This window comes from Haliotis cracherodii, unplaced genomic scaffold (genome assembly GCF_022045235.1).
Source record: "Haliotis cracherodii isolate W230 unplaced genomic scaffold, xgHalCrac1.p SCAF_1, whole genome shotgun sequence".
Lineage (NCBI taxonomy): Eukaryota > Metazoa > Mollusca > Gastropoda > Lepetellida > Haliotidae > Haliotis > Haliotis cracherodii.
The window spans coordinates 74,832,456-74,846,261 of NW_027266264.1; the positions used below are offsets into that span (position 1 = coordinate 74,832,456).

At 42.1% G+C, this 13,806-nt stretch overlaps 1 pseudogene; it reads right to left on the bottom strand.

Annotated features, from left to right (window-relative positions):
* Positions 1 to 7,194: 7,194 nt before the first annotated feature.
* Positions 7,195 to 10,293, bottom strand: LOC139468647 (uncharacterized; annotated as a pseudogene).
* Positions 10,294 to 13,806: the final 3,513 nt, after the last annotated feature.

Below are 13,806 nucleotides of genomic sequence, written 5' to 3' on the forward strand. Positions count from 1 at the left end.
AACATAAGCCTATGGGATCGATTTCAACATCATGGGTCAACACGTGATCGGCCAAGGTCGGGACGACCAAGTGTATCCACCTCCGCCCAAGACCGCTACATCCGACTGCGCCACCTACGTTAAAGGACGACAATAGCCACCTCAACCGCATCCCAAATACCCGGACTGCGCAGAATCTCCGACCAGACCGAACGAAACCGTTTAAGAGCAGCGGGTCTACGAGCAAGACGCGTCATATTGAGTCGACTACATCGTCAGTAACGACTGCACTGGTATCGTCAGGATATGGCCTCAAATGCGATAGAGAGATGTCTGGTTCAGCGACGAATCAAGATTTCTCCTCCGTCGAGGGGATGGAAGAGCATGGGTCTACAGACGTCGGGGAGAACGTTACACCGGAAACTGTGTACAGGAAATTGACAGGTTTGGTGGGGGTAGCGTTATGATGTGGGCGCCTATCTCTCATCATGGCAGGACAGGTTTGGTCCATATCCAGGGCAATCTTACGGCTTAACGATACATCAAAGAAATTCTCCTACCACACCTCCTCCCAATTGCAGCCAACGGCAACAGTGATTTCCAGCATGACAACGCTCGACCGCATACAGGACGGATCACAAGAGTCTGTCTACACAACAACAACGTTGATGTCCTCCCCTGGCCCCCAAGATCCCCTGATTAGAACCCGATAGAACGGCAGTGGAATTAATTGGATGGACGGCTACGCCAACGTCAACCACAACCCCAGACGTTGCAGCAGTTGGCTTTTGCGTTTCAGGCCGAGTGGGCTAACATTCCCCAGGAGATGTCAGGCCGCTCTCGATTCCAACGGGGGACATACGCGTTATTGATGGTAGGCAAGGCAAGGATGGAAACTGGACTTTTGTAGTCAATTAACACCCTTGCCTCGGGAAGATGGCTGGTGACTGAATAGCAGCAACAATAAACGTAATAAAACCATGTTATATTGTTGGTGCTTTGTTGCTTAATACTGCACTTGGCAATATTCCACCTATTTGACTGTGGTCTGAAAATAAATCAAATCTGAACCAGATAATCTAATGATGGTGGTTTTACAATGACAACAAAAATCCAAAGTCTACTTAATGTAAATTTAATTCAGTTGATACATAATTTTCAAAATCATTACAAGTATTACAATTTGCATGGCCATAGAGGACAGAACAGTCAAAACCTAGTGGAAGGTGTATGTCTCCTTTATCTCACAAACATATGACCACAATGACTACAAGTCATCAGTTGCCTCTTGCTTTGTTTGCACACACAGCTGATGCCCCACCAATAAGCGCCTTGCTTGCCAGACCTATCCCAGCAGCCCCTGCAGATTGCAGAATTGACATGTGAGTATGGTGTCCCCCACATGGTGGTCAGGCTCGCTGACTTGGTTGATGCATTTCATCAATTCCAATTGCGTGGATCGATGTTCATGATATTGATCACTGGATTGTCTGGTCCAGATTCGATTATTTACAGACCACCGTCATATAGCTGGAATATTGCTGAGTGCGGCGTTAAACAACCAACCAACCAACTTTCACTTGTGTCCTTTTTCCAATATTATACAGATTTTGTTGTATAAACTAACTTGAATGTGGAGCTATGACATCTACTTCCAACAAGCAAAACATTACTTGGATTTTTGCTGAATTTCAAAACGTATTTACATTTAATTTGTACATCCTCAGTTGTAGAATGAGGAGTCAGTAAATTCCTTGTTCTAATGACACGGATGTGTATATGTACCTTATTATCTTCAACAATTCACTTTCAATACACGATTGTAAATTTTGAATATATCAACATACATTGTGCACTATGGTTATGACTATATTGACATACTACTATCATTTGTATTCTGTGCATGTATATTATTGTGCATAGACTCAATGATGAAATTCTATAATTATCTCAACATATGAAATCGACATTTTAATCAAGTGTGATGTAAGAACAATAAAACATTTCCATAAATAGAATGAATATCTACTATCAGCAGAGTCCATTGTACGATTCCGACTATATCACACTCTATTCCAGACCAGCTCTGACCGATGGACACTATTGGTCTCAGACTAGGACATTTTAGTGAGAAAAGTGTACTATTACCCCTGTGACATCGTGTCAGGACGCAAATCACTGTCATTACTTAATCAGACGATCCTGAAGTAATTGGCAAAGTCAAGCAAGGTAATTTGCCTTAGAAGTTTAACTTATAAGCTTAAGGTATATCAATGATTTGATATCGTTCAATAATCATCAGATAGCCGGGGGCACGGGTGGCCCAGTCGTCTAAGGCGCCGCGATTTGCTGTGCAGAGTTGCGTCCCGTGGACACGCCAGAAACCTATGATTGTGGGTTCGAATTCCGGTTCGCCCCAATTATGTTTCTAGGTTTGTCAGAACCATACCCGTGCTCGTGGGTTTCACCGAAGTGATAAACGTCTGAGATCTGCATCACTTCGGGCTTTCCTCCCACATTAAGCTGACACGCTGGAATACTGTTAAAAGCGGCGTTAAACACAACTCACTCACTCATCAGATAGCCCGAGGGGTTATTTTTTTTAAACAAGACCATGTGTATATTTCAATCTTAATGCTCTGATGGAATTCCGATACAGAGAGTGAGTGAGTGAGTGAGTGAGTATGGTTTTACGCCGCTTTTAGCTATATTCCAGCAAAATCACGGCGGGGGACACCAGAAATGGGCTTCACATATTGCACCCATGTCGGGAATCGAACCCGGGTCTTTGGCGTGACGAGCGAACGCTTTAACCACTAGGCTGCCTGACCGCCCCCGATACAGAGAAGACTCATGGATGTGTGTTCGTTGTCAGCAATATTCAGCTTCATGACGACGAAATGTAAAACATCGGACCAGACAAACCAGTGATTTATATCACGTACAACATCCCACACCACAGGTCCGTGATGACACGCAATCAAACCAAGTCACTGATTGGCTGGGGTTTGTGTTTGAGACAATATTTATTTAGTCAGAGCCCGAAAACGTATACTTCTTTTCTTCTCTGATTATTTTCGTTCCACCCAACATGCCCCATGATAATAATAACACTATATAAAATTGATCTTCAGCAACCCATGCTTGTCGTAAGAAGCGACTTACGGCATCGGGTGGTCAGATTCACTGATTTGGTTGATGCATGTCATTGTATCCCAACTGCATGGATCACTGTTCATGATGTTAATCACTGGATTGTCTGGCCCAGACATTATAATTTACAGACGGCCATCATATAGCTGAAAAATTGCTGAGTTCGGAGTTAAACACCAAACAAACAAACAAACAAACTAAATACGTAGTAGCACCGATAGGACACTTGCGATATAATAGAATTCTCGACTTGTAGGGGAGACCAGGGCAAAACGCACTCTTTAACACATTCGTATAAATGCTGTAGTGCTAAACAAAGATATAATTAAACTCATGACACCGCTGAAACAACCTTTCAGTTGCCACTCATATGGTAGTCAATCTCTGTATAAAGTTCTATCTATGAAATTGTGTTCCAACAAAAACTGAACACTTTAAACCATAAAAAAATTCCAGTTTTGCACATTTCTGTAATGCTATTTTCAATACTAAATGTGATTGAAGAGCGTCAGCGTTTAACATTAATATATTATACCACACCACGCGTTGAAAGTGACATCCTGAGCAAGTAGTATATATATCAGTTGTCTCCCTTACTTAAACGGAGGTCCGCTGGTATAACGGTCTATAGGCCGTCAGCTGTGAGACAGCTGTGGAGATAAAGAGCTCCCAGCTTATTGACGTTCACTGAAGTGTGAAATGATCGCTGGCCTTAGAAGCCGATTTGGCTGATGGTTCGATGGGCTTTATATCGACCTTGACCTCTTTTGGACTACCTGCTCGTAAGAAATCGAGTACGAGTGGCCAAAAGGTGTGTGCATTTTCGGGTTTTGTTTTTTAGAAGAAAATCCCTGCGTGGCCTCCTGATTCAGAGAAGGTTCATCAGATGTGATTCAGGCAACAAACACATACTTTTTTATATGCAAATTGTGTGATGGCGGGGGTTACTGATAGGACAGAACATGCTTACATTATTCGAGGACACCTGGTGTCATCACTAATTTACAGTGATCCATTCATATAATTTTCACCAACATTCGCCTTTTACGAAATTGGTTATTCCCTGGCATTGGCATTTTACAATGTGGGACCAGATAAACCAGTGATTGATAATATGTCCCAGGCCGTCCGTGTGCGATGACACGCAATCAACCACTGGCCCTGAAAACCAATTATTTTCTATCTATTAACGGCATGGCAGGCTTACAGTAGTTATATGAAAGGATCGGGTAGGGCTTGACTTCTTTTGTGTGGTGTAACTGAGGATTAGATCGTTTGAACATGCACTTTCATATTTCACAATCAGTCTGTCAGAGTGCGAGCCACAAAGCGATCGTAGCGCAAGGATGATCGTACCGCACATACTATTAACATGGTTGATTGGTTGGTTGGTTTGTTGTTTAACGCCGTACTCAGCAATATTCCAGCTATGTGACGGCTGTCTGTAAATAATCGAGTCTGGACCAGACAGACCAGTGATTAATATTTTTTTATATCATGAGCAGCGATCCACGCAATTGGGATCGATGACATGCATCAACCAAATCAGCGAGCCTGACCACCCGATCCTGTTAGTCGCCTCTTACGACAAGTATAGTCACTTTTAACGGAAAGCATGGGTTGCTGAAGACCTATTCTACCCTGGAATCTTCACGGGTCACTTTTAACATGGACTTACGACAGTCGTAGCGCTACGATCGCTTTGCGGAACTGGACGAAGGTCAATATATGAATAGATGACTACATTCGTCATTCTTCACAGGTAATATCAAATGATTTATTATTTAGTGAGCAATTCAGACTAGAATGTAATTGTTTGTAACGTCAGACTTCGCAGAAGGACAAACATCGGGACTTGTATGTGGGGATGTTGGTTGGGAGTGATCTAAACTCAAATCTTGTACATTAGTTGTACATTTGTGTCAACGAAGTCTTCAAAATAAATACACATGCTCTTCACATAACCGTCAATCATAACCTTCCCCAAAATGTTTTTCATCACCTTCTTTTCTTCCACTAACCATATCAGAAGGATGGTGCTCTTAGCAGTGGGGCATCTCATCTCTCGTCCAGATACTTGAAATAAGCCTGTCATCGTAGCTCACATGGCGACATGTTAAATTAATTAAACGTCTGAGACCTGCATCACTTAGGGCTTTCCTCCCATATTAACCTGACACGCCGTGATATAACTGGAATACTGTTCAAAGCGGCGTTAAACCCAACTCACTCACTTAAGTCAAAAGGAATATTGGGGCACGGGGGCTCCAGTCGTCTTAGGCGCCTAAATTCGCCGTACAGAGTTGCGCCTCTTAGGCACGCCAGAAACCTATCATCGTGGGTTCAAATTCCAGTTTTACATGATTAGGTTTCCAGTTTAGTCAGAACCATGTCCACACTCGTGTGGTAAGGGTCTAAGACATGCATCACTTTGGACTTTCCTGGCAAGATAATACACCGGGATATAACTTGAACACTGTCCAAAGCGGAGTTAAACTAAATTTACTCACTCACTCCAAGTATTGTATAGTAGGAAGACCATAAGTACCACGGATGTTCAACATGCAACATTTTAGCTCGTGGTTTAAAAAGAACTGCTTCTAGAATGTACATGTCAAAATCACATGACCAGACAGTTGACTCAAAGTAGGTTTATTGTCTCACACAGAAGGCAAGCGACACTCTTGAGTTACAGTAAACTACGGTTATAACGAACACGCTTATAACGAACTAAGGTTATAACGAACTAAAATTAGTTCCTTTTGAGTTCGTTATAACCGTACTTTACTGTACTAGGATCTCGTTAGTGGAGAAACACAGAACAAATGCCGTATTGCTTAAGTACACATGACACAAGGTTAAAGTATACAAACTAGAAACTGTGCTTTATAATTCAATAAAAAAAAAATAATTCTGAAATGTGTGAGTGAGTATGGCTTTACACCGCTTTAAGCAATATTCCAGCAATATCACGGTGGGGGACACCAGAAATTGGCTTCACACATTGTACCAACGTCGGGATCGAATCCGGGTCTCCGGCGTGACGAGCGAACGCGAAATTGATGACTGAGTGACTTGGGAATATTTTTAGGAATGAACAAAGGTTTCAGCACGATTAGTTCCCGGCTTCCGACTGCTGATCGGAAACGCTCCCGATGTTCATCATTCCAGACCCAACTGTTTTTGTTGAACGATTTGTAACCATGGGTGAGTCCTGAGTAACTGCTCTCAGCCAGAGACTAAACAACAGTCAAAGTGGGAACATCTCACCTTTCCCCGAAGCAGAAGACAAAGTCTGTTCCACCTCGGAGTTAATGATACGTGTGTCGAAAAATAAAATAATTAGCAACCACATCAATCAGCGCAGTCCATCAGTTTTGATGGGAACTTTTCCGCCATCCTCGCTTCATGTCCCTCACACAAAGCCTGAATTAATGATATTTACAAAAGCGGGTTCAAACAAATGCATTTCTTATAGTTATGGACAACGCATATAAAACCCGAACATTATTTATCTCTGTTTGATGTAAAGAAAAATAGAATAGCCGTACCAGGTTTTGAAGTTCTTCGCTTAAACTTTTGAAACTGGACAATATACAAGCATTTGCAGATAACAATATTTTTTAGTTATGTAATATAAATGTAGTAGAGGATGAGTAATAGTTTTTTTCTGCATGTCCACCATATGAAAAATTAAGAAATGAATATATATCAAAATGTTACTTTGTCCATAGGAAAACAACGCTTTTATAGTGTCTCCTACTCTGAAATAATAACAATGTGCTATAGACCTGTTGCCTCTCCAGTTAACATAAGGGTTGATTGGTTGAAGTAACTATCATCTTTCACTTACTTTTAGACGCAAGATGCCATCATATCTCATGTCAGAAGATCGGCTATTTTGTTAAAAGAATATGCATATGATCTTTCGTTTCTTCTGACAATTTGACACATGAATACATGCATGTATGAATAGTCAACAGGTATCACAGCCATTTTGCTTGTTGCCATATGTACACCGACGATATCTCACAAAGACATCTAAAAAACTCCCTCATGAAAGGTAACCTGATGGTGGAAGGCATCGGGTAACCACGGCTGTGGCTGCCATCTAGCTTGGAGCAGTGGAGTCCTCATGTGATGTCACCGACAGCGTATCATCTCCACATAGGTAAATTCGTTTCCGCAGTGAAAACATTGGGCAAGCAATTTGCTGTGTCATCATGCCATCGAACTCTAAGCATTTTTGTGACATCTCGTCATTCAACATCTGCATACACGTTAGAAAGTCCTGTTTGTTGCCATGCTTGTCCAGAACCTTCATCAGACTGCTAATGTACAAGGATCCTTTCCCTGGTATCCCATAGGAGGTGAGTCCAGAGAAAGCTGGATAGCCAACAAAGAAGTCAGCATTGTCTGGGATGAGAGACCAGGGGCTGAGGGGGTTATCAACGTCGTGACGAACAGCCATGCACTTGCCATGATCCGTGCCTCTGGAAGTCTGGAAGAAGAAGAGTTTAGGCTTCCCAGCCATATTGGGACAGCGAGTTGCCGTAAAATATGCCGTGACATGTTCTAAAGGAATACTCGCACCATCAACTCCGACTAGGCGTTCCGACTGACACAAGGAGAGTATAAAGAATGCGATACTGTTAACATGTTTCAGCTTATCTCGGGATGACAACTTTTGGCAGAGAGAAACAACCTGAGAGGCTGTAAGTTTCACATTGAAAATTGTACTTTCCAAAACCCTCTTTAATATTTGCAACATCTATGTCGTGCATCTTGGTAAGTTCAGCATTGGCAATTCCTGTAAGGTGTCTGTAGTTGTTGTTGCATATTATGATACAGAGGTTCTGATTTCCAGCTTTCATCATGTAAGCTGCAAAAGACAAGTCACGTTCACATTACCACCCAAACAAAATCAAAGAAATCAAACACAATTTTTAGATTGATTGAGAGAGTTTGAGATTGTCAAGAGAAATATACCCTTCACATGTAGCTCTGATCCTGCTCATTTCGTCCAGAACGAACATATTTATAATTTAGTAAAAGTGCTTTCATTAACATAGACTTCCGGAAACAACTGCATAGTTAATAGTTTGTTCAATGGTTTAACTGCTGTGCATATTGAATATTTTAAATGATCGGTAGCAATGACAAATGTATCGTACATACTTGCTGGTCTCTTAGGTACTGGAGTCGATACAGACATAACATCAGACATGTGTGCCACATCAACGCCCGCGCTTTCAACATAATTGGAACTGTCCTTGGTGCTTTCTTGCATGGCCAAGTCTTCACAGAAGCACTGAAAGTCATTCTTGCTGAAGAACTGGAAGTCATTGAAGAGGTCCGGATAGGTTGACTCAAGCGATGAGATCACCACTGATTGCATATCAGGCTTTTTGCATTTTAGAACTTCCGTCCACCTTTCATTATTTGCTAATGCAGGGTTTGTCAAGTCTGCATGCTGGGCCTGGGAGACCAGCCCCTTTTCGAGAAGATAGTCAGCAATCCTCTTAACTTCAACAATGTCCCTCATTCGGCAGCAAACACATGTGTCTATCTGTCCTACATGTTCTTTCTCTTGCATAGTCAGTGTGATTTGTTTTGCGAGCCAAGGGTGATGCTTTCCTATGGCAGGAAGGAAAATGTTTTTGGTCTGCTCTAATGTCAATTTTCCATGCATGAGTCGGAAGAAATCGTTGCTTCTTGCTTTTGGCGTTCGTTTCGATAAAATGCTTTGTCTGTCGTCTTCTGTCATTAGATCAAAACCGATAAGTTCGTCGATCAGGGTTGTGTGTTCAATGTTCAATTCTTTGACGAAAGCAGTTTGACATTCTTCCAAAGCAACCTGATGTGCATTATGGGACAACCTTCTCTTCTTGGAATTACCTGAAAAGCAGTCGTAAGGCTAAAACGGTATTGATACATAGATGCACTCAAATAACACTGTATGAGGGGACAACGTATAGTTCTTGGAATTGTCTGAAAAGGGGGTGTAAAAAGACTTTATTGTTGAACATTTCAAGATACACCCAAATACTAAGGGTTAGGTTTATACAAGTGAAAGTTCATAAGTAACTGACAATGATACAACCACCTTTTTAATATTCTGGATGATTAAAATGATATTGTAAAACCTGTTCAGATACAGGCACATATCATGTTACCAGCTTGTAGAGGCAAACAGTCCATGTTCCCTTGGTTTTTGTTCAGGTGAACAATTGATTTACCTTTGCATGTGTGTGACGGGTGCCACCGGTGGAGCAGAATATGCTCACCTATTAGCGACACCTGGTATCATCGCTATTTGACTGTGATTCACAAACACATGGTCATGTAATTGTTTTTTCTATATATTGAGCAGAACCAGCATGGTGACCTGGATCTTGGAGTAATATAAACTAAACCACTTTGAACGTAGGGACACATGAAAAGAATGCACCAAATTGCTATTATCAGCATTAACACTTTTTGAAACATTTGCTAAAACAATTCCACTGAGCTACGTGGATATGTCCACAGTTGGATATCCTTCAATATGCTTTTTTAAAAGGGAGTACAATCGGAATATTTATCTTCTGTGCGGGGTTTCTTTTGTTAAAATCGAAATGTCCAAACTGAGGTAGAAAAGAAATTAAACAGAATCGGCTTAGCTCAAGAACGCACATATCCTTCGATTTGAACAATATGCATAACATGAATAATCTGAATGGATGACCTAGCCTGAGCGAGAAATAGAGCCTCATTTATGGTAGGCAAAGGAACACAAACGTGATATGTGACATATTTACCTGCTCCTGAATTTGTGTATGACGAGTCAACTACAACGGACTTGGATCTTTCTCTGAAGTGATGCATCATGAGGCGTTCTACGCAGAGAACATTTGTCTTGAAGGTATCTGCATTTTTCTTGAAGGCACCTTGTTGAAAGAAGTCTGCACATCTCTCTGCATATGTCTTGAACCTGTATTTGAGATCTCTAATTGCACTGTTCGTGAGATCACTGAAAAGATTAAACAGCTCCCTCTTTTGGACATCGTTTGCGTCCGGTGACTTGGAAAGCACAGCGTTGACAAGGGACGTTAACAACGACTCCATATTTGGAGTGTCGACCATGTCACTATAGACGTCACTGACGGCACTCTCAGTCATCTTTCACCAGTAGCCTCTTGACCTGGAAATTATGCGTTTGTGAAATGAGTTGTATATTGTCATGGTAAAAGGGGATATTTTTCTTGTGTTTTACTAAAGTTGTGGTGGTGGAGTTTTGTGGTTTGTGGTTTGTGGTAGTGGTTTGTTTTTCGTTCCACCACGACGATGTGCCTGTGCACACGCGTGTTGGGGATTTGAACATATGCTTGTTGGGGATTTGAACATACGCTTGTTGGGGATTTGAACATACGCCATATTAATTAGATTTAGCATAGTTAAATATCCCCCTTTTCCCAAACTTAAAGGACGTACTGTCAGACAAGCATTATACAAATGATGATGATGTCAGTTCTGCTGTGGGAGGACTTTTTGCACTACCAGGAGGGGGGTTGGAGGGGCTCCTACACCAGTCAAAGCACTTCAACTTCTTTGACAACCGTGTGGTTTGTTGTGGTGGTGGCGGAAAAAAGTTCCCATTGTAACTATGATGGACTGCGCTGCTAGGGTTTGTTGCTAGTTATTTTATTTTTCGTCACTCATGTAATTACCTCCGAGGTACACATACGTCTGTCAAAGATGGTGGTGGTGGTTTGTGGTCTGTGGTGGTGGTGGTGGATTTTTACTGGTGGTTTGTGGTGGTTGTTTGTGGTTTTTGGTGGTGGTGGTGGTTTGTGGTGATGGTGGTGGTGGATGTTTACTGGTGGTTGTGGTTTGTGGTGGTGGTGGTGTTAGTGGATTTTTACTGGTGGTTGTGGTTTGTGGTGGTTGTTTGTGGTTTGTGGTGGTGGTGGTGTTAGTGGATGTTTACTGGTGGTTGTGGTTTGTGGGGGTTGTTTGTGGTTTATGGTGGTGGTGTTAGTGGATGTTTACTGTGGTGGTGGTTTGTGATTTGTGGTGATGGTGGTTTGTGGTTTGTGGTGGTGGTGGTGGTGGTGGAGGTTTGTGGTTTGTGGTGGAGGTTTGTGGTTTGTGGTGGTGGTTGTGGATTTTTACTGGTGATGGAGGTTTGTGGTTTGTGGTGGTGGTGGCGGTGGATTTTTACTGGTGGTTGTGGTTTGTGGTGGTGGTGGTTTGTGGTTTGTGGTTTGTGGTGATGGTGGTTTGTGGTTTGTGGTTTGTGGTGGTGGTGGTGGTTTGTGGTTTGTGGTGGTGGTTGTGGATTTTTATTGGTGGTTGTGGTTTTGTGGTTGGGTGGTTTGTGGTTTGTGGTGGTGGTGGATTTGTACTGGTGGTTGTGGTTTGTGATCTGTGGTGGTGATAGATTTCTACTGGTGGTTGTGGTTTATGGTGGTGGTTTGTGGTTTGTAGTTTGTGGTTTCTACTGGTGGCAGTGGTGGTGGACTTTTACTGGTGGTTGTGGTTTGGGGTGGCTTGAGGTTTGAGGTTTGTGGTTGTGATTGTTTGTGGTTTGTGGTGGTGGTGGATTTGTACTGGTGGTTGTGGTTTGTGGTTTGTGGTGGAGTTTTGCTGGCGGTGGTGGTTTGTGGTCTGTGTGTGGTGGATGAGGTGGTCTTTCCGGTGGATTAGGTGGTCTGTGTAGTGGATAAGGCGATCTGTTTGTTGGGTGAGGCGATCTGTGTGGTGGATGAGGCGATCTGTGTGGTGGATGAGGCGATCTGTGTGGTTGATGAGGTGTTTGGTGGTGGATGAGGCCATCTGTGTTTGGTGTTTGAGGCCCTCTTTGTGGTGGATGAGGCGATCTGTGTGGTGGATGAGGCGATCTTTGAGGTGGATGACGTGTTCTTTGGATGGATGAGGCGATCTGTGAGGTTGATGAGGTGTTCTGTGAGGTGGATGAGGCGATCTGTGTCGTGGCGGTGGTGGTTTGTTTGGTGGATGAGTTGATCTGTGTGGTGGATAAGGTGGTCTGTATATCTGGTGATATGTGTGGAAGATGAGGTGGTCTGTGTCGTGGCTGTGGTGGACGAGGAAAATATCATGTACTCCATTTTAAACTTCCCCGCTCATGCGAATGACCCGGATGGACACGTACACCACGCGTCATTCACAGGTCAATAAATATGTTTGCTGCATCGTCCATTTTCAATTTATTAATATGAATAAATGGGATGTATAAATCCTGGTCTTACTAAGCTGATAGACCAGTATGTAATGACTAAAGAATTATTTGATAAGTTTTCGACAGTCGAGGTTCATCTGTACGTATGTCGCCTCGATTTTCATTCCTGCATGCTTTGACGATACGCGCCGACTAAACATGGTATCTACGTTCAATTCTAAGACTTGATTGAACCTGGCATGAAGCAGAGCCGCGTTATAATTACATAATGATTACTTATTATTATATAATTTGTGGGAGTATCATGCATATACATACCTCAAGCGAAGTCAGAGTTGGAAAAACCAGATAGCTAAAAATAGACCCGTCGTCAACCGCTGTGTGAATGATAATGCGTGTACATAGTTCATGTGTCGGGGACGGACCAAGTGGTTGAGAACGGAGGGTTTAATTTTTTTTTAAATCAAATAAATTCTTTTGCATCATATTTAACTTGTAAATCAATAAATTTGCTTTTTTTCAGCACACATTTACATTTCATATAACTGGAATAATGTTAAAAGCGGCGTTAAACCCAACTTACTCACTCACATATTACTTTTTACAAACTGTTTAGACTTTAAAGCAAACAATATCCTTTCAAAACCAAAACCAGCTTAACAGTCGATTTAAAACACCTCGATTTCAGGTCTAGTTTCAAATCGTGACTTATCTCCAGCTGTGTTGATGATAACCTGTAAACCCAGTGTCCTGTTTCAGTACGACTGTACTACTTTAAGAATTAAGTGAGTGGGTATGGTTTTGCGCATGGTTCCCATGTGTAAAGTTTATCAGGTGCAACACTGGTATATTGATGTTTACGTTGTTAAGATACATAAAACAATAATAAGAATTAATTGAAATTATATGAATTATATGATAAAAATGTAGAACGTAAATATATGCATGTCTATGTAAGGATTTTATAGAGACTGTAGTATCAACTCTTATAATGCAACATCGGAGAAGGTATGTCAGTGCTATAAAGTGAACTAGATTATTTTTTCAAACCGTCTTTTTACTGTTACAGTGTATAATACAGAAGTTATACTCTTTCTTATAGTGACGTTGCATTCTGATTTGTTTGTTTGCTGTTTAACACCGCACTCAGTAATTATCCAGCTGTATGACTACGGGCCCGTAAAAAATCAGTTCTGGAACCGACAATCCAGTGATCGATAACATGAGTAACATCCAACACCCTCGGAGTACGGGGACACACGTGTACATGGCCATCCATTACATTCAGTTGTCTCTTACGACCAGCCTAGGTTGCTGGTTCTAACCCGGAATACTCAGGGCCATTGACCAGCCTAGGTTGCTGGTTCTAACCCGGAATACTCACGGTTCCATTGACCAGCCTAGGTTGTTGGTTCTAATCCGGAATACTCACGGTTCCATTGACCAGCCTAGGTTGTTGGTTCTAACCCGGAATACCCAGGGCCATTGACCAG